We start from the raw sequence: 22,773 nt of genomic DNA, 5'->3' as shown, positions 1-22,773 counted from the left end.
AAAGGTGTGTTGACAGTGATAATAACAGATTCATCTGTTAATATGTTAGCTTCTCGGGGAAGATGCTGATTCCTAATCATAATAAAAATGTAGCAAGGAAATACTCAAGTATTATGAATTTAATCTTCAGATTTTAAAAAGCAAGGAAGATTTTAGAATTAGAGTATTCATAATTTAATTTTAAGTGTAATTTTGTGGAAGTTTACTGTATTTTAAAATATGGCATATTTTGAAACTTAGAAACAACATTTGTAGTTACAAAAGGGAAAATTACAAAGAACACAGAAACATACAGACCCTGAAAATATTAAGTAGAACAGCTTATACTACTTATGTGTAAACCAAATACAATTACTTTGTTTAGAAGCCCCCGTCCCTCCACATATACATACACAAACACTGCTCAGGATGATTAATATCTCTTCAATGAGAATTTATAAGGCTAACGACTATTATAATACCACTTTTTCATTATTACACATGTAGATTTATAAGGTAAAATACCTTAAAATTATGCATCTCTCTGCAAAAATTGAGAATGAAGAATTAAGTAGAAAACTGAGTGGAATGGCTGGTGACAGGCTTAGACAACATTTGTAGGATTCTTTGGAATTAAAGAGGCAATGTACTCAGCTTGGAATACATGCTGGCCTTGAGAGAATGCCAGTCAGGGCCTGCTTTGGAGTTTTCTCTTCTAGTTCCTCAGTCCCAAAGACTTTCAGGTTCTGTCTCCCAGTTTATATTTCCAATCAAAATTCTCGGGCTCCTCTTCTTTTTTTATTTTATTTTTATTTTATTTTTAATGTTTATTTATTTTGGTGCGGGAGGGTGGGGCAGAGAGAGAGGGAGACACAGAATCAGAAACAGGTTGTGCTGAGAACTCAGAGCCTCACACGGGGCTCAAACTCACAAACCATGAAATCATGACCTGAGCTGAAGTCAGGTTGAACGCTCAACCGACTGAGACACCCAGGTACCCCTAGGGCTCCTCTTCTGATGACAGACCTCTCAATTACAGAACTGACAATAGTCAGTAGACCTACTGTATTTTAATCTTAGTCTCTGCAGAACTAAAGCATCCCTAAGAATATGAGCTTAAATAAACTGCAAAGCAAAAATCTACAGGGACAGTTGGGTGCCTCAGTCACTTAAGCATCCAACTCGATTTCAGCTCAGGTCATGATCTCATGGTTCTTCGGATTAAGCCCCGTGGCAGTCTCTGCACTGAGAGTGTGGAGCATGCTTGGGATTCTTGCTCTCCCCATCTCTCTACCCCTCCCCCTGCCAAAAATAAATAAATAAATAAACATTTTTTAAAAATTATTAAAAATTTTTTTATATCTATAAATAGATTAAATTGTTTATTACCCTTAAGAAAAAAGCAAATAAAGCTTGGCTTTATTTCTTAATCTATATATCATATGTTTAATAAATATACCCTAATATACATATATTTGTATTCTAAAATATGTATTTCTTAAGGTGGTTCATTTAAAGTAGACTTTTAAACTTAAATATATTATAATGTAATTTGATTCTTAACACCTAAGAAATAGGCACCAAAGATGACTAGAAATTAGTCTGTCAATTATTCCTTTAATTTGTAGTTTTGTAAAACATAGAGTTTTATTCCCTACTTTTAAAAAATGTTAAATGGAGGGGTGCCTGCGTGGCTCAGTCATTTGAGCATCCAACTCTTAATTTCAGTTGAGGTCATGATCCCAGGGTCTTGGGATCGAGCCCTGTGTCAGCCTCCATGCTGAGCACAGTACCTGCTTAAGATTCTCTCTCTCTCCCCCACTTGCACTCTCTGTCTAAAAAATAAAAATAAATAAAGTGTTAAATGGATATTATCACTAAAGGGTATTAAGTGCCTTGTATCTTCCTGAGTCCAAGATTATACTCAAAAAGTTCTGGTATACCTGAAGATATTCAGAATTTGTAAGGATGGTGCTTAGAATAACTACGAGGTAAAATTTTTTTAAGTCATTTTAGCACTGAGAGACATTATATCAATCTATGATTCTAAGGCACAAAATAAAGACAAGGTATTTAAAGTATATAGTAAGACTGACTACATATGATTATATATGTGTTTACATTTGATTCCTACCAAACACCATTTTTTAAAATGCACACAAAGAAATCACAAAAAGTGGCCATATATTAAGTCACCAAAAAAAGGCAATAAATTTCCAAAGGAAAAATGGTACAACTTCATTCTCTGAAAACAAGATGATAAAAGTAAGTTATTTAAAAAAATTTTAACAGATAAGCAAATATTCTTTAACTAATCCTATTAATACTTGAAAAAAATTTTAAGTACATTCTTCTAGGGTGCTTGGGTGACTCAATAGGTTAAGTGCCTGACTTGGACTCAGATCATGATCTCGCGGTTCATGAGTTTGAACGCTGCATCAGGCTCCATGCTGATAGCTCAGAGCCTGGAGCCTGCTTCAGATTCTGTGTCTCCCTCTCTCTCTGTCCCTCTCCTGATTGCACTCTGTCTCTCTCTCTCTCTCAAAAATAAATGTTTAAAACTTTTTCTTAAAAGTACAGTCTTCTAAAAATTATTTGAACAGAGTAATTAAAAAGTACAATTACAGTGACTTTTGTTTCAGGATATGATGAAGTAACAGGGACTGAATTTACTCTTGTCTTACATAACTTAAAAACTGGGCAAAATATATAAACCAATGGTTTTTAGACACTGGACACAAGGCAGCTCAGCCCAGTAATCCCTGAGAGAAGGGAAACAAACAAGGTAATAGCCCCAGGCAGCAGAACAGGAAGGGGAACCCAAACAGAGCATGGCAGTCTCCCTGAGTTAAAGAGACAAGGGTTGAGAATTGAAAAAGGCCAATGTGCCTAAAATCACAGGGCAGAATACCAGAGAGGAGAGAGTTGCAAAGACCGTCCCAGAGATCTGCAGAGGATTCTCTTCAGATCTTCATCTGAGAACTGATTAGCACGTCTGTGAGAAAACTCTCCAAGGCCAAGAGATGAACCAATGGAAAGAATCAGGCTGAAGAGTTCCCAGTATTCACACAGGGCTGGAAATAGTTTCTGTTCCCAACAGCCAGAATGAAGAAATCTCATAATATATGGAAAGTTGGGTTGAATATTCTGAAGGATACTGCCTTGGCAGTGAGACCAAATTTGCCCTAGGTTAAAAGTTGTTCTGGTGCTTCCTTATAGAGCTTACAAGTAGGTAAATTCTGAAAGGTTAAAATTCTTTCCAAATAAATTAACTGCATCCTAGAGTCAAAATATTTAAGGGAATTTTTAGACATGTAGCACACAGCATACAATTTATAATGTCTGGCACCCAGTCAAAAATTACTAGGCATGCAAAAAACCAGGAAAATACAATACGGCTTTAAAATCTTAAGTAATAATTAAGGTGCTACTATGAGTTAAAGTAATAATAGCAAATTTATTTGTTGAAAAGACTTTCTGTCCTTTTTAACTAGCTAACAAGGTATAGAGTGATCATTTGTAACATGCATGCAGTAATATACAGTTCTCCACTAACACTTTCTGCAAGAATTTGTCTTCACTGATGATCCTAACCTAAATCAATCATTTCATCAGGGGTTGAAAACTGGTCATTTAAAAAATTCTATTCTTCTTTCTGCTATATTGGCTGGCACTGTTTTGTAGGAAAGAGCTTCTCCTCAACTATATTTCTAATTGAAAAAGAATGATAATGGCTTAATTCTCTTCCTTTAATTACCAATTCTGAGAGTAAAAAGCTGGTAACATTCACTTCCAATGGTTGCAAATAAAAGATTGTTTTTGGTGAGGTAAGTCTTTCTCTTCTTTTGAGTATCATTCAAAATCGTTCATAAATCTTTATATATTCAGTGCTTCAATAAGTTACATGCATTAGTTTTTTTGATGCCATCTTTCTAGCTTGGTTTCCCAAAAAAGAAGAGTCTGAAGAAAAAGCCTTATGTAATATTTGTTTTAAAAGTAACCCAATCACAATAAGCAGGAGTGAGGGACAAGAGGAATAAAATAAAGGAGGAAGAGCCAATTATGACAATATGCATTATCAAGCAGGCCACCTATTTAATTTGTCAGACTGAACCTCTTAAGAGCCATATAAGCACATTTCAGGACCACCGCTAAGGTATGAGGAGAAAAGAGAAAGAATACAATTTATTCACTGGCTTCATTTTCCATCGGTTAAAGAAAGGCTTTCCCAAAAGAGCATTAACTGCCATACACTTGAGTTTAACTCCTCTGTACCTCCAGGGTGCATATGTGTGAGTCTTCCCTGTGGACACGGCAAAAAGCCAGGGGCTTGCAGAACAGCAGGAAATAGAGCTATGTATGGTTCCACCTACACTAGAGTTTGCAGAGCTGAACTGAGACCAGTGAAACCTAGGGGATATGCAATGATATAGAAGAGGTATTTATAATAAGTGTGCAAATTTCCCCAAATATGTCCAGTGGAAGCCACTTCAAGATACTTCCTGCATACTTTTGATACAATTCCATTACTCCTCAAATTTTTATTGCTTTCTAGTTCACCAGAATGTCCCAGCCTCACTTTGTATTTACTCTGTCACAGATCTGGAATGAGCCATTTCTCCAGGGAGCTCCAGTGTTTTTAACGAAGTTTGGGTACCAGGCATACTCATTGCTACCGGGATGTCACTGCTTCTAGATCCTTCAGTGATCAAAGTTAGGAAATATGTTTAAAAAAATGTCATTAGTTTATATCTAACATTACAGAGTTTCAACTCTACTTTTTAAATTTTATATTTGTCTTCTCTTACATAAAAATCTTAGTTCAAAACACATTAACATAATGATGTGGTTATCTTTCAATATACCTAACATAGATTCAAAATAACATTATCAAATTTCTAACAATAAAACTAATAAGTGAAGTTTAAATAATTCTTTGCAGGAGCACCTGGGTGGCTCAATAGGTTAAGCGTCCAACACTTGTTTTCAGCTCAGGTCATGATCTCACAGCGGTGTGTGAGTTTGAGTTCAGTGTTGGACTCCACATGGATCCTACTTGAGATTCTCTCTCTCCCTCGCTCTCTGCCCCTCCTCCCCTGCTCATTCTTTTCTCTCTCTCTTTCCCTCTCTCTCCCCCAAAATAAATAAACTTAAAAAAATAAAAAATCAATTTTTCTCAGTTAGCTTCTTTTTAATTTCTTATGTTTACTTATTGAGAGAGACAGAGAGAGAGAGAGAGCAAGCTGGGGAGGAAGAGAGAGAGAGGGGGAGAGAGAATCCCAAGCAGGCTCTACACTGACAGTGCAGAGCCTGATGCAGGGCTCAATCTCAAGAACTGTGAGATGATGACCTGAGCTGAAATCAAGAGTTAGATGCTTAACCAACTGAGCCACCCAGGTGTCCCTCAAGTTAACTTCTAATTTAACTTGTAATGTACTTTTAAACATATACAACTACCATTATATTAGAGAGTTCCAATGTCAAAATGTTGGATTAGTTTACCTGATACAAAATCAAAACTTCTATTTTACATTGTTAATTCACAATTGAAAAAAATTCCATAGAATGAGATTTTAATTGTTTATTATTAGATAGAGACTTTAACAACCTATAAATAATGTAGTGCCATGGAGTTGTATCAGCTATTGAGAATAGCAGAGAGGAAAAGTTAAAAATGCAAATGATACATATAGATCAAGTTATGGTCAAATGACATCATGGTTCACAAAATAAGCAATGATTCTACAGTAATTCAAATACAAAAACATGGTGGGAAAAGTTATTACTATATGTGGTAGTGTAACTATGCAGAATTCCAATACCTCCTCTACCTTAGTAGTCACATTCACATTATTGAGTATTGTAAGACTTAGATTCCATCTTTGATACATATCTACTTCACTAGCCATAAGTCTTATAACTAGTTACAGAATTTTTAAAGGCACAATATTAAATTGATTAGTTCATCAAAATAACACACTGGTGGTTAAAAAAGTGTTTACTGTCAGGGTGCCTGAGTGGCTCAGTTGGTTGAGTGTCTGACTTCAGCTCAGGTCATGATCTCGCGATTTGTGGGTTCGAGCCTTGCATCGGGCTCTGTGCTGACAGCTCGGAGACTGGAGCCTGCTTCGGATTCTGTGTCTCCCTCTCTCTCGGCCCCTCCCCGATCATGCTCTGTCTCTCTCTCTCTCTCTCAAAAATAAACAAACATTTAAAAAAAAAGTGTTTACTGTCAGCAGTAACAATAATTGTCACAAAAACTGATGTCATGTTAAAAAAAAATCAAGACTCTAGCATGTAAAATACAAAACACACAAATACATATTTTTATGATTGTTTTATTGGCAATTTAGTGCTATTTATTGAATTAAATTATTGTTAATTTTACCTTATTGGTTTCAGGGTTGTTTATGTTTAATGAGTACATTTATTTTTATTTACATATAAAAACTGGAGGAGAAAGTTAACTAAAACAATTGGACTGCAAGTGACAGACCCAATGCAAATAAGTTCAGCAAAAAGGGAAATTAAGGATTATGTAGCCACAAGCCTAGGATTAGAGCAGTGGTTCTCAACTGGGGAAGCATCTAGTGGGGAGAGGCTAGAGAAGCTATTGAACATCCTAAAATCAGAGAATATCCTCTCCCCCAACAAAGAGTTATCCAGCCCAAAATGTCAACAGTACCAAGGGTGAGAGACCCTGGATTAAAGCTAACTTCTGCCAAAGCTTAAATAAGGTCACCAGAGCTCTTTCTCTCTCTTTTTGCATTGCTTTTTTTTTTGTGTGGCCTTCATTCATAGTTGGGCTCTCCCTATCTGGTAGAACAGATTACAAGGCCTTGGCCCCCACAATCTCAAAAGAAGAGGTCTCTGGTCCTGATCCTCTCTTTCAATAGCCATATCAAACGTGAAAAATGATTTTGGTCCTGCTAGTTCAGGTAACCAATTGTTAATAACCGCATGCGTAAGAACAGGGCCCACTTATTAACCAGCTTGGCTGCTGAGTGTGTTAGCATTAGTGCAAAGAGATTGACAGGCCTGTGAGGTAGGAAAAGGTGAATTATGAGGCTCACTATGAAAGAGCAACTTCAAGTCAAGAGTCAAGTGAAATGTCGGGTGAGATTATCTACAGTAAGATTGAACTTCAAAGCATATGTAGCTGGATTCACTCAGTTACATTTATGTGGTACATAAAACCATTCCATAAAGAAGTTCCAACTGGTTGCCCAGCATCCACACCTACCCTTTTCCTACACCTATACTTTCAATAATGGCCCTGCCTAACATTAGGCAAGGTTTCCACACGTGACGAACAGTGCACTCACTCTTACTCAAACTTGTTTACTGCCTCCAGCTCCAATATCTGTTGATTATATGCTCAATCAAGTTTGAAGCGGCTCCTTATGGTCTATCATCCTATGGCTCATCCCCACACCAAGACATCTAATAATAACCATGGCAAAGTAAAAAAAAAAAAAAAAAAAAAAAGGACACCAGCAATAAATACTCCTACATGAAAAAAGGGAGATAAAGAAAATCAGTCCATAATATATATGATATTTTGTTGGACAGGAAGAGCAAGCTTCCCTGTCCGGGAAAGGAAATGAGTTCCATAGTTACCAAATTGTTTGCCCCTGATTCTAGTCTCTAATCTCTGGGAGATCTCCCCTACCAGCCATCCCCCAAAATCACACTGAGAAGGTCACTGTGGATAGCTCCTGACTGGGAGGTTTCCTGCTGAAGCAGTCCACTTGTTTCGGAATCACATTCAGTAGTCTGGGAGTTTCCAGGGGATGGGAAATCACAAGCCTTTACTTCTTAGACTTAAATATCTTTGACAATACAACTCTCTTAGATTCTCTTTGGCTTTGTGTTTTCTACTAATCAAAGTCAGAAATCGCTGAATCTGAACTTGCTGCTCTGATTTTTGTCTCTACTGGCTTCACTGCTCTGTCCATTACTCCAGCCCCCAGGTTACACTGCTTCTTCCAAACCAATGAGGGTAAACCTGCCCCCTTACACCCAGGATGCATCCCAACAGATCACGTTGTATTCTGGGGTTGACTGTCAGCTTTGCCCAAGGGCGAAGAGATGCTTGGGTCCTCAGGCTTCTCCTATGTTCTGAACACATCTTTTCTTTCTCATCATATCTTTCATATTTTCTAACCATATCTTCTCCTAGGTTCTTTCATATGTTTCTCACACTTTCTGCCTCCCTGCTTTTGCCCATACTCATTTAGCTTAGGGCTGTGATCACACTGAAGAGGCAAATAGCAAGGTACAGTGGGGTTGGAACTCAATATTCAAAAACTTCACAATTTTTTTTTTTAAGAAAAGGTAGGAACCTAATAAAAACAGCATGGTCTTACATGCTAAATGGTTTAAAAGTACATAAATAATAATAACATAAACATAAATAATAAATATGGCACTTTACTTTGAAAAAGACCTGGCATTTGCTTACGAAGGTAGGTGTTAAAGAGTTGTAGTTTGTGAGTTATTTTGAAATAGTGGTAATAGGGTTATCTGAAATCAGTTGGAAAGTTTTAATACCAAATGTACATGGATATGACTCATAATATGTGGTACACTGAGATTGCTGGTTGGTATTTGAAGTGTGTGCATGTTGGGGCACCTGGGTGACTCCGTTGGTTACGTGTCTGACTTCGGATCAAGTCATGGTATCACGGTTTGTGAGTTCAAGCCCCATATTGGGCTCTGTGCTGACAGCTCAGAGCCTGGAGCCTGCTTCGGATTCTGTGTCTCCCTCTCTGTCTGCCTCTCCCCTGCTTGTGTTCTATCTCTCTCTCTCAAAAATAAACATTAAAAAAATTGAAGTGTGTGCATGTATACATTTTGTGTATTTCTATGTGGCTTGGTTCAGCAAGGTGGTTTGTGCATTCCCATAGTGCTTCTCCGAAATGAAACTACCCAAAAGTAAACAAGGAAAGTGTATTATGCTCACACTGTTCCCTAATATATCAATCAATCATGTTGGAACATATCTGTTTCAAAACAAGTGGTATAGCAGAAATGACTATTACATTTACATTATAAAATATATGTATGTATACATACGTATGTGTTCGAGTAGGCTAAACATATTGTAGACCTATTATTGCAATTTTACTAATTTGAGTAACTACAGATCTTTGGCTTTTTTAGTGGCATTTACCTCTCTCTTATTCTCACTTCTTTACTTCTCATTCACGTTTTTGTTTGTTTTTCTCTATTCCTAAAGACCACAGTGTAAATCCAGAATATCACAGCTATATACATCTTAGGCAACCCAGAAATAACATTTAATTTATTTTTTGATAGCCGTTAGCCTTAAAAGCCAATAAAGTCTTGAGAACCATAGATTCTACCTAAGAACCAAGATTCTACCTTGAGAACCATAGGTTCTACCCAAGAAACATAGATTTCTCTAGTTCTTCCTTCTCATAATTTCCATTTCAAACATTATTAACACTGAGGCCTTGGAAGTTGCTTAAAGATATTCAAATTGCTTTCATAAAAGCAGAATATAGAAGAAATGTTATAGGAGAAATAATTTAGAGGTATCCAAGTTGCACAGAAATAAAATTTAACTGACAGAATTAAAAACACATTTCCTGTTGTGCACTTGAAACTAATATAATCCTGTATGTCAACCATACTTCAAAAATAAAGAATTAAAAAAAAAAAACACATTTCCAGCTGTCCACTGATTGCTAATCCTTGGCCAAATCTAGAAATCTTTAAAAGGTCTCATAACTAACTTGAACAAGATAACAAAGCTCAATTATTCTGGTTTTTCTCTTACTCTATTCTGCTTCCCATCTCCTTTTTGTGTGTGTGTGTTTCAGGAGGGAGGAAGGTGAATAACAAAAATTAGGCGACATTCTTACTCCTATTGGCTGTATTTCCAAAACACCAGAGCAGACTTTCAAACTGAGAAAAGTCAGGGTTTTTCTCTTTCCAGCACTACTCTGGCCCCCTGCTGGTTCCGAGCTGCAGTGGCAGCTACAATATTCAGCCCCAGCATTAAGATCTCCTGTGCCAGTCCAAGGAATGACTGATTGCTTTGCTTCCCTAACGCTAAGATAGTATAATGTACAGCTAAACATATTTAGCAATAAACAGACACAGATATATAGCCTCTGAAGGCCTGTATGTGATAAGCTGTTCTGAATATTCTTCAGATATCAAGCGGCTAGTTTCATAGGCTGTAGTCTCTGGCATTAGGCAGACCTAGATTTGAATGGAAACTGACTGTATTTAAGTAACATAACTTTAAATCAGAGATGATAATACGGTGCCAGGACTGGCTGTGAGGATCAAGTAAAATAATATGCATATGGGCCTAGCAATCAGTTAAGAGCTAAATGTTAGACATTTCTCCACTCATAAAATAAAAAACAAACTCTAGCACATATTAAAAGTATATCAGTCCACTTATTGCCCTGTCACTACTCTGGAATGATGCAGATCCACTGGAAGATTCACAAGCAGTGTGTAATCAACTTCCTTTACTAAACAATTAAAACAATTAAACAAAGGGCTATACTGGGTGCTCCAGAGATACACATACCCACATGCCAATAAGCCAGTAACTATGTGTTTAAGGACTTTTTAAATTGCCTTATATACTATCCAGAACAAAAAAACTCCAAAAGAATTCTGGATGCAACATTTTAGAAAAGCATGGGATAGGGATAATACAGAAACCCTGGATTTCAGCCTAGCTTCATCATTTGCTTGCCTTGTGCCCAAGTGAATTAAGCTTTGTTCTATATATTTAAGTAGGAACACTCCATCTCAGAGGATTATGCACACATAAGTAAATAACTAGAGACAAATTAGTAAACTAGAAAACTAGTAAAATGGAATGAGTTTAAAGAATATTTTTTTTTCTAAGACTTAACCCTCAAATCAACTAGAAAAACTTCCAGAAGCCACTATTATTGGCTCCACCACAACAGAGCTAAAGGAACAACGCAAAAAATGTCTACCTCATATCAGATTGCCCTAACGAAAAGGTAGACTTGAAGTGGGGGCAAGGGAAATGGGACTATTAGCCAAATGATGTCAGTAAAAAGTTACAAACAAGCTCAAACGTTCTGGAAGTGTGAATTTGAAAATAATAGTAAATTATCAAGGAGATGCTCTATAATAATGCTTTATTGTCTAAATGAATAAATAAACTAAAAAAATGTACAGGATTCATTCATCCAGCCATCTGAAGGCAATCTGCTCTATGGGTATACAGATTGGAATAAGGAATTTATATTCTAATTGGGGATATAAGACAGGTACCAAAAATACAGTGTAAGGCAAAAAGTTATGAATCACAAAGGAAAAGACCAATGAAATACCATAAAAATTCAGAAGAACAAAAAAATATGTGTATCTTGAGGAATCAGAGAATGTTTCGCAGAGACGGTAAGCCTGGAACTCAGTCTTGAATGATGGGTATGATTTGGTTTAGGAAGTGCAAAATGTAAATAACAAAGAAGTTAGTTTATCAGAAGCAAATGCTATGTGAATGATAGTAATAAAATGGAGAAACAAGTTTGAGCCAAATTATGGAGAGCCTTGAAGAGTAGGGTAATGAGTTCAACTGTTAATTTCTGGGCAAAAGGCAACCATAATGTGATCAAAACTCTATGTCACGATTATGAATTTGGTGGGTGTATAAGAACCAAAAGGGCAGAGAAGAGAAGCAGTAGGTGATGAAATTAAATGACAGCGAAGGTTACTCAGTAGGGGAATGAGAGGACTATTGTGAGTATCAGAGGAAATAGGCTTGGCAACTGAATAAATGTCAAATGGTAATTAAGAAAACACTCAAGATAACAATGAGTTTCCTTGTTTTCTACCTGAAAGAATAGGCTGGTAATATCTCAAAAGCAATAAGGATCACAGGAGGAAAATTTTTTTTACAAAATAACCAATGCTTGATATGTAAAAGTTTGAAGTGCCAGCAAGACTTCTGGATATATGCCTGTGGGCACTTGAACATACAGAACTAGAACTTGGGAGAGAAAACAGAACCAGAGCAATACACCTGAGAGTCACTCATTCTGCCAATGGAGTACATGAAAAAAAGAGCCAAAAACAAAAACAAAACCTTAGAGAACACTGGGGCGCCTGGGTGGCCCTGCTGGTTAAGCATCCGACTCTGGATATCTGCTCAGGTCTTGATCTCAGGGTTCAAGCCCCACACTGGGCTCTGCGCTGGGTGCAAAGCCTACTTAAAACAAAAAACAAAAAACTTTAGGAAGCACCTACATGTAAAGATACAAAAAGTACAATGTGGGGTATAAAATATCTTTTTCTGTTAAGTGGAGGTGGGGCGGGATGGTCATAAGCCATCCTGCCACTATACTGTTCTTCCAGCCCCAGGGTTTCTAATCATACTGTTTCCCTCATTAAATTTCAAAAAAAATTTTTTTGGTCTGTCATAATTCTTATTTGCCTCTTATGTTATTTCCAGGGGTATAGCTGTACTTAATATGGAGAAATGGATTTTATATCATCTTTTCTGGACTGGAAGCCTTGAACTTGCTTTTTAAAACTTGCTTTTTAAAACAGTGCATACTTGGGGGCACCTGGGTGGCTTAGTCGGTTAAACGTCCGACTTTGGCTCAGGTCATGATCTCGCTGCTTGTGAGTTCAAGCCCCGTGTAGGGCTCTGTGCTAACAGATTGGAGCCTGGAACATACTTCAGATTTTGCCTCTGTCTCTCTCTGCCCTTCCCCTACTCATGCTTTGTCTTTGTCTCTCTCTCTCTCTCTCTCTCTCTCTCAAATATAAAAAATAAAACATAAAATTTAAAACAGTGAATATTTTTCTTTTATAAGTTAAAATCACTATGAAAAATAAACATATAATAAAAAAAAGAAGAGAACTTCAAAAATGTGAAGCATTCAACAGTACGATGCTATAGAGCATTCATATTCCCCTAAAATCCTAAAGACATAGGCTGATAGAGACATCAAAACCAGGCTGGGACCACCATAGCATACTGCAGCATAAAGCAGGCAGAGGACACTCCTCCAGGGAAACTGGTCATCTGATCCAGGTAGCATGGCCCAACTACCCTGCCTAGAAGACTGGATGAGAGGCAGAAGTCTTAATAGTGCCTGACACACAACAGTCAAGGACAAAATCAGGAATATATGAGGTTAAGGATTGAAGGCACAAGCACATAATACTGTTTCCAGGTGTTTGGTGAAGAATGGAAGGAGAACTTGAAGGGCTAAAGAAAGGGGGTTTCGTTTGCCTTTTTTTTTTTTTTTCTTACTTTGAATTCTCAGTAGATTGAGTGGGACAGATATGAGGAAGATGCAGGAGAGGAGGGGGATAATCAATGGGATGAAATTCTTGAGCTCACAATGAAAGAAAGGATCAAGAATATAAGTGAAAAGTTTAATATCCAAGAAGAATGACACATATTTTTCTAAAATAAGAAGGAAAGATAACGTTTCAATAAAGAAACTGTCACGGTAAAGAGGAATGAAGTTAGGGAGCACACATTTGCTTTAATTTTCTCAGAAAAGGACTCAAGTTCATCTGAAGAGAATGAGGTGGAATAATAGAATGTGCTTTTGAGCAGAGTAAAAATTGATCTTATAAAAAAACATATCTAGTAAGAATAAAAGCTAAAGGTTATAATTCATGTACACCAAACTCTAAGTTTAATAGTTACAATTCCTCTTCTTTCCAAAAAATATAACCACACTAAGTGAAATACATGCTATGATTTTCTTCCAATTTCCCAATTTAGGGAATAACAAAGGATGAGGTAAGAAAGAATTGATGAAATCCTAAGATACAATAGATAACTAGCATCGTAAGCAATAAAAATGGGCTTAGCGCTATAACCAGTTAAATGGTAATAATTCTCATATCTTCCTGCCCTTCTTTGCTGATCTGTTTTTTTCCATAGTTGGTACTTCTGTGAAAAGTTCTTATTTGAATTAGTTAAAAACACAATATACCTTTATAATAAGAGAACAACTCCCATCCGATTGAGAACTGACACACATTCTCTTTTTATAAGGTATATCATCTCCCAATTTTCCAAACTTTTACAAACTCACTTTTCTACAAATTACTGAAATCAGAACTACACAAAAATGTTATGTTGGAAAATCACATTATTACTGTTACAAATCTTTAAAAGTACAATTTGTGAGCTGGTGCTCACAAGAAGAAAAACAGGCTCCAAAAAGAACACAGAAAAGACAAAGAAAGAAGTAGCCTGGGTAAAGTAACAGAAAATCTTGAACAAGACATTTAATTTTCAGATTCAAACATGGCCATTTATTGCAAACAAACACAGCATTTGTGGTAAAACATATTCAGGTAATGTACTGAACAGGAAAATATCTATAGAATTAGTTCAGTAATTCTAGTTGGATTCCATTACCATAACTGAAGACTTATAAAACATGATTTAGAGTAGGAAAAATTATTACAATCTATTAATAACTATAAAAGAAGAATATGGTTAATAAATGCAAACACAAAATTGCATCTTGTTTTACAAAACAAACTAGTGTAGTTTTCTTGCTTTATTGACTCTTTTAAAATGTATCTTTCATTTTGCATTTCGATTTCAAAATAAATGCTCCCTGTAGAAAAAAAACCTTTTTATTTCACATGCCTCTCTACTGCTTGAAGATCTCCTGTCTTCCTTTTCTCTAATTCCACTCTACAAAGTTAACCACTGTTAACAGTTTAGTTCTGTTCTTTGATTTTTTTCCCAGACATAATCTGTTTGTTTAAGTATATATACAGTTTTTAAAAAATGGTATCATACCATATATTCTGCTTTGTAAGTTATTTTTGTTTCTTAATAGTAGATCCTGGTTTCTTTACATGTCAGATTTAGTAAAAAGACTTCATTCTTTTCAAGAAGCTACATGGTATTTTTTTTAGGTTTATTTATTTATTTTAAGAGAGAAAGAACAAGCAGGGGAGGGGCAGAGAGAGAAGGGGACAGAAGATTCGAAGTGGGGCCTGTGCTGACAGCAGAGAGCCCAATGTGGGGCTTGAATTCATGAACTGTGAGATCATGACCTGAGCTGAAGCTGGATGTTCAACGGGCTGAGCCATCCAGGCATCCCTACAGGGCACTTCTTAATATTCGTGCACCACAATTTATTTAACCATTTCTCCATATGCAGACAGTCAGGTTGATGCTGTTTCGTTTTTTTCCTTCCCTATTTTATAATTTTTTTTTTTTTTTTTTGAGAGAGAGAGAACAAGTGACACATGAGTGGTAGAGGGAGAGCAAGAGAATCTTAAACAGGCTTGATGCAGGGCTTGATCTTACAACTGTGAGATCAGGACCTGAGCTGAAATCAAGAGTAGGACGCTTAACCAACTGAGCCACCCGGGTGTCCCCTTATAATCTTTTAAAAATTTGTTCAGGGATAATGTAAGCATGAATTAGGATTAAAAACTCATGGTGCTAGTTGTCCTTTGAAAGAAGCTATAAAATGATCATCTAATAGTAATAAACTTTTTTTCTTAAATAAAGATCTTGGCTTTTCATAGCTGATAAACACAAACAAAAGTTGTCACATTTTCAATACAATGTTATCAATAAGTCTAAGGACTTAGACACACAACTGGTTTTCAAACTAACTACACATTATAGCCTAATCCTCCACTACTTGATTAAATTTAACAACTCTTTATTGGTATTTTTATGAGCCTACTGTAGTACCAAGTTCTCTAAAGAATTCAAAAGAAGTCTGTGACAAAGGACCTGCCTTCAAGGAGCTTACAATTTGGGGGGAAAGGGGTGGCGAAACATAGTCATCTGTATGAAATAATTGCACCAAAATATAAAGACTAAAGAAAATGTAAAAGGAAGAGGAAATAATCAAGGGATCAAGAATCATAGGATAAAATATAGATCATACCTAGTGAGAAAAGGTAAAGAGTTAATGCAAGAAATGGGAATTTAGAGGCACTTTGAAAAATTACTAGGGTTTGGATAGTAAGATAGAAAGGAGGCAGGCGCCTGGGTGCCTCAGTCCATTGAGCATGTGACTCGTGATTTCAGCTCAGGTCATGATCTCAGTTTCGAGAGTTCAAGCCCCATTGTCAGCTCAGGGCCTGCTTGAGATTCTTCTTCCCTCTGCCCCTCCCCAGCTCACACTTTCTCTGTCTCTCTCAAAATAAAGAAATAAACTTAAAAAAAATAAAAAGGAGGGGGGAGATATTTCCAGCAAGGGGAAATGTTTTAGCAAAAATCTGAAGACTGGAATGAAAGAAGAAATAAAAGGAAAAGGGAAAGAGAGCTAGGAAAGAGAGAGAGAGAGAAAAAAAAAAAAACATGGCTAAGAGGGAAACATAGGGAGGGGGTGCCTGGGTGGCTCAGTCAGTTAAGCTTCTGACTTTAGTTCAAGTCATGATATCAAGCTTCGTTGAGTTCGAGCCCCGCATAGGGCTCTATGCTGACAGCTTGGACCCTGAAGCCTGATTAGGATTCTGTGTCTCCCTCTCTCTCTGCCCCTCCCCCACTTAGGTTCTGTCTCTCTCTCAAAAATAAACATTAAAAATAAAAATAAATAAAATGTAAAAAAGAACAGAAAAAGGGAAACATATAGGGATAAGGTTTTGAGATGGAATGGTGAGCAGGGAAGGTTGTTGGTTTTTTAGGTGCATACATTTGTTGTCAGGAAGAAACCTGTAGAGAGGTAAAACTGAAATACCCTAATGAGAAAAAAAGCCAGTGGTAAGGGAAAAAGTGAAGATAAATAGTGAGGCATTTAGAGAGATCCCCTCGATGGCAGAGAAAACCCAGATATTAGCTGTTCACCGCACACTTGGTCAAACATGTTTTGGCCCCATATCCAGGTACACCAAGGATTTCCTGATTTTCAGAAGTTTTTATTTGTGGGGTCAGGGTTAGAGTCACTGTTACATAACACACAGTATTTCATATAGAAAGTCCCATCTAATATCTCTCCAGAGTTCTTATTCCCTTCTTGCTGGATTTTCCCTGTGCCCTTCAAATTTTTATTTTCATTATTTCTGTCCCAGGGTCTACTTCCAAATCTATATACATAACTCATCCTAGACACCAACAAAACAGTCACTTCCAATTGACAGGACACACTTAAGGCAATTTAACAATCATCTTCTGACAGTTGACAAGCCCCTTGTGGACTCAACATTCATCACAAATGAATTATCAAGGCATTTCTTCCAAACAAATCCAGTGTTTTCTACAAAAGCCATTCTTGTGCCAACTACCGAAAGATTGACAGTTTCTCCATTTCAATACAGAATCAAAAATGTAGGAGGACAAATACATTCAGGATATCTTCCAAAAAATTTCTACAAATCACTGGTCTGAAAAGGCTAAAATGACTACCCCTAAGAGCAAAGGAACCTAGAAAAAAATGAGCATCTGGCATTTGCAGCTTCAATCATGGGAAGAAGGCATGAAAATATGAGGTTTGGTATGACTTTTGCATAGACCGTCAATAGTCTGCCACAAAAGTTAAGTAAAAAGCACAATCAAGATACATAAATTAGTGATTACAACTATACTTTTTGAGTTTATATTCCTAAATTCCAGAAATTAAATGGCTTACCTCAAAGTATTTGCAAAGTTGTTTTTAAGTGGATACAAATTTAAACAACTTCTAAATATTTAACACTCATCATTATTTATATAGCATTTTATAATATCAAAGAGTGTTCATATATATGTTCTCTATAAAAGCCTTGAAAAGAACATAAAGGAAATATGATTCTAGTAGCTCCACTTTAAAGATAAGAAATATAAAGTGAATGGTTTTACTATAGCAGATTCAGATAAGGAAATTGAAACTGAAAGTTAAAATCTTGACTTAGGGCGCCTGGGTAGACTCAGTTGTTAAGCATCTGACTTTGGCTCAGGTCATGATCTCACAGTTGGTGAGTTCAAGTCCCATATTGGCTGAGCACGAGTCGGAGTCCACCTCTGTGAGCTCCAGTCCCGCTTTCGGTAACAGCACGAGCCCCCCCCTCCCCCCTTCCCTAGTGAGCCCGGCTTCAGGCTAGCTAGCTCGCTCACTCTCTCTCTCCCTCCCTCCCTCCCTCTCTCTCCCTCTATCTCTCTCTCTCTCTCTCCCTCTCTCTGTCTCTCTCTCGCTCTCTGCCCCCCGTGGGATTCTCTCTCTCTGCTCCTTGTTCGTATGCATCCTCTCTAAATAAGTAAGTAAATAAATAAATAAATAAATAAATAAATAAAATAAATAGCAAGCTTGACTTAGATGCCAACTTGTCAGTGGTATCAGCGGGGTTCAAATCCTACCGCATTTTTACTAATATCCGCTCTTTGGTTTGGTACAGCATTACGTTTGAAACAACATTTGGTTAATTGTGATTTCAAAATTACTGTAATTTTGATCTTTTATACTTAAAAACATCTCACCAGAAGAGCTTATTTTGTGAAGATACGTGCACCACAAGAGATGTTTTCTGAATAAATGAGTTTATGAATAGTTTTAATTCATTTCTGGCTAACACCCACAATCAAGAATCATCAAGAATTTTGACATAAATATTGGTTTAAAAGTTATTTTTACTAACCATTCCTCTGACAACAAAAAGGAATTCTTTGCCTCCCACAAAGTTCTTTATTTAGACTTTTTTATTTTCATTGTTGTTCATTAATTCTAGGTTCATATCTGCTCAATATTGCTAATCGTACATTTTTATCAAATGATATCCTCACAACTCTTCATATTTTGGATATATTTTGTCTTTTTTCTTTTCATAGCAAATACATGGAATTTATCCTGTGATATCACACAACTGCTAAGTGGGCTGAATGTTTTTGCTGGGTGACTGGCAGGACTGAATGGTGCTGCTATTGTCTAACAAATAGTTTTTTTTCATTTTCCATTTATAATAGTTATCACTCAATAATTCCCTTAGTTATAGCTGCCTCCTTTACAGAATTGCTTGATGTTAGTCTGCATTGGCTCCACACCCTGTTAACTATCATATTCTTTCATGATCCTCTTAGTACCACAAACCAGCTAGCATTTCTAGCAACAAATGCTAGCAGAAATCTAACGGTTTCGACTCCTCTGGGTTTCTAGAAGCTTCTTTGAGACACTTGTGAGAATTCTTTGTAGTTGAGGAATGAATGAAAGCCAATCAGGTTCTCCAGTAAAGGAGAGGAAAAATAACTGAAATGCCAATCATTTCCCTCATTTCTCTGGCATACTTTTCTTTCTTCATAGCACATGGGTCTGTTCTTATGAACACATCTCCTCTCTTTCTTTTGTCTTTTCCTGTGTTAAGAAGAGTACAGAGGTATTCCTGTTATTTCTGACTGGTGCTGCTATATTTGACTTTGTTGATGCCACACCTGAGTGTCAGAGGTTCCATTTCACACTGAGAGACGGGAAGTTTTGGAAAGTGCTCTCAAGTCACTGGTCTCTGCTGGGGAGAAAGGAGAGAGAAGCCCCATGGCCACAAGGTCTGGCCCAGCTCTGGGAGCCGAGACCTATGGGGAGCAGGTGGCCCAGTGTCTATTTTCTCTGATATCTTAAAATGTACTTTCTTTCTCAGCTACTTAGCAAATTAGATGCAAATGGTATTTCTAAGATAGCAACATCTTTGATTCAATTAAGGGGAAAGAGAGCCTTGGATATTTCATTAAAAAAATCATTTTGACAAATTTTTCCTACCCAAATTAATTCTGTTTCTGTTGATAAATACAGGGATAAAAAGAATATTTTTAATGTTCCTTGTAACCTTTCATGTTTTCTTTCTGGAACTTTTGATTAGATCACCTTACAATCTTTCATTTTCTATAACTTTTTTCTCTGTGTATGGTCTTCCATGCAGTTTCTTTCTAACTGTGCCTCATATGCTAATTTAACGTACCATTTAATCTTTAAATTCTGTCATTATACTGTTCATTTCTGATATTCTTTTAAGTTTATTTATTTTGAGAGTGAGCAGTGGAGGGGGCAGAGAGACAGAGGGAGACAGAGAATCCCAAGCAGGCTCTGCACTGTCAGCACGGAGCCCAATGTGGGGCATAAGCCCACGAACAGTGAGTCATGGCCTGAGCTGAAAACAAGAATCAGGCACCTGGGGCACCTGGGTGGCTCAGTTGGTTGGGTGTCCAACTTCAGCTCAGGTCATGATCTCAGAGCTTATGAGTTCAATCCCACGTCAGGCTCTGTGCTGACAGCTCAGAGCCTGGAGCCTTCTTCGGATTCTGTGTGTGTGTGTGTGTGTGTGTGTGTGTGTGTGTGTGTCTCCCTCTCTACCCTCCTCTGCTCATGCTCTGTCTCTCCCTGTCTCAAAAATAAACATAAAAAAAATTTTTTAAAGAGTCAGGAGCCTAACCAATTGAACCACCCAGGTGCCCTTCATTTCAGATATTCTAATTGTCTCTTATTTTAATATGCCTGGTCACTTTTAAATTCTATTACTCTTTGGGGCACCTGGGTGGCTCAGTCGGTTAAGCGTCCAACTTCGGCCCAGGTCATGATCTCACAGTTCGTGAGTTTGAGCCCCGCATCAGGCTCTGTGCCAGAGCCTGCTTCGAATTCTGTGTCTCCCTCTCTCTCTGTCCCTCCCCCACTCATGCTGTCTCTCTCTCCTTCAAAAATAAACATTAAAAAATTTTTTTTAATTCTATTACTCTTTATGTTTTAGCATCCCTCCTTTACGTATTAAATATTAATATTTATTTTATGTATTGGGTATTTCTTTTTTGAGGGAGCACGCACATGCAAGAGAGGCAGGGGGTAGAGAGAATCTTTAAAAAATTTTTTAAATGTTTATTTTTTTTTGAGAGACAGACAGAGAATGAGTGGGTCAGGAGCAGAGAGAGAGGGAGACACAGAATCTGAGGCAGGCTCCAGGCTCTGAGCTGTCAGCACAGAGCCGGACATGGGGCTCAAACTCATGAATGGTGAGATCATGACCTGAGCCGAGGTCGGATGCTTAACCGACAGAGCAACCCAGGTGCCCAAGACAGAATCTTAAGCCAGCTCCATGTTCAGTTTCTCATGACTGTGAAATCATGACCTGAGTGAAAATCAAGAGTCAGATGTTTAACTGACTGAGTCACCCAAGTGCCCCTTGGATATTCCTAATAGCAAAAATCTGTGTAGATTTGTTTTGGTTGTTTGTGGTTTCTGCTCTTTGCTCATGGAATTTTGATTTTCTCCCTTCATGTTTTGTGATTTTAAAAAATGTGTAAGACTGGGGCGCCTGGGTGGCTCAGTCAGTTGGGCATCTGACTTCAGCTCAGGTCACAATCTCGTGGTCCGTGAGTTCAAGCCCCGCGTCGGGCTCTGGGCTGATGGCTTGGAGCCTGGAGCCTGCTTCCGATTCTGTGTCTCCCTCTCTCTCTGCCCCTCCCCCGTTCATGCTCTGTCTCTCTCTGTCTCAAAAATAAATAAACTTAAAAAAAAAAATGTGTAAGAGCTTATTTGTTAGAATTTTAATAATGATACTCTGACAAACAAATGTTTGTCAAGAACATTTATAACTCCCTCTGTGGAAGATTTTTAATTGTTTCTGTCAGGTACTGAAAAATGTTAGAGACCAACGTCCATTTCAAATTAAAATTCTCCATTTGTGGGAGACCGTGAAAATAAGTATTTAGGGACCATGAAAATAGTAGAAAGTAAGGCCTCAAATCCAAGTGAATGTGAGCGGGTAACCAGGAAGTAGTAGGAGAGATTTGATTTTATTTTTTCAAAGTTTATTTATTTTATTTCAGTAATCTCTACACCCACCGTGGGGCTTAAACTCACAACCCTAAGATCAAGAGTTGCTTGCTCTACCAACTGAGCCGGCCAGGTGCCCCAGTAGGAGAGATTTTTAACTCCACCCAGAACTCTGTGCCTCTCCAAGATGGTGTCTGATCAGGTCCCCTACACTCTGCAGAACCCAAGGAATTTTTCCCCTCTTTCCCCATCCCTCTCCATACACAACTTTCTATACCAACAGAAACCCATGCATATCCCCAGAGTATTCAGTGACTTCAGCACTTGCTTACCTCACAGGATGTACTTCTTCTGTTTCAAGCCACAAAAAGTTTCCCTTATTTTCTTATAGGTTCATCCACTCATAATGAAGGTTTTTTAAATATTAAATCTAGTGTTTTTCATCTTTGGTGGGGGGGGGCCGAATTCAAGAACTCTTGTCTATCATACTGCCAGAAGGGGAAATCTATTTAATATTTCTATAATTGCTTTGTGAAATTTAAATTAGGATATTATATATATATATATATATTCCTATTATATATATATATATATATATATATATATATTCCTGTATAGTTTTATTTTAGTGTGTTACTATAATCTTCAAGTATGTGACGAACATTTATACTCTTGACTGAGTCATTATATTAGCTTACCTTAGAAGTTGTGTATCATCTGCAAATCGGTTTCAACTTTCTGTCTTCACCAAAGTCACTGATCAACACAGCTTCTGACAAAAAGAAAAGCTTCAAAATTAACTTTTAAACTTTTATAGCAAATCCAATATATTTTCTTACTGTTATCAGGTATATAGAATTACAAATTAAATTTCCACCATAATCATATATAGATAAACCAATTAAAACAGGAAAATCCCTCTACCCCAATTACTTCAAGTGCCAGAACTTTTAGAAAGTAGCATTGAACTAAGTGAAAATATTTTATCATCAGGGGAAACCAGTAGTGGTATGAGGGGGTGGCTTAGAGAAGGGGAGCCCTAGCACCCCCAAAATATATCCATTAGCCCTCATCTTCCACAGGAAACATAACTTAC

The 22,773-nt window shown here is 37.2% G+C and overlaps 1 protein-coding gene across 6 annotated transcripts in view; it reads right to left on the bottom strand.

Moving 5' to 3' along the window:
• The window catches only part of CAB39L (calcium binding protein 39 like), a 129,819-nt gene that overhangs the window by 95,889 nt on the left and 11,157 nt on the right, over positions 1-22,773 (bottom strand). For 4 of the 6 annotated variants that reach the window (XM_049646897.1, XM_049646893.1, XM_049646895.1 and 1 more), the window contains one exon: positions 22,376-22,449. The gene's annotated coding sequence lies outside the window, so the exon portion shown is untranslated. The remainder of the gene's footprint in view (positions 1-22,375; positions 22,450-22,773) is intronic. The other 2 variants (XM_049646896.1, XM_049646898.1) reach the window with 1 other exon arrangement.

This window comes from Panthera uncia (genome assembly GCF_023721935.1).
Source record: "Panthera uncia isolate 11264 chromosome A1 unlocalized genomic scaffold, Puncia_PCG_1.0 HiC_scaffold_16, whole genome shotgun sequence".
NCBI lineage: Eukaryota > Metazoa > Chordata > Mammalia > Carnivora > Felidae > Panthera > Panthera uncia.
This window is presented reverse-complemented; position numbering and strand designations above follow the sequence as displayed.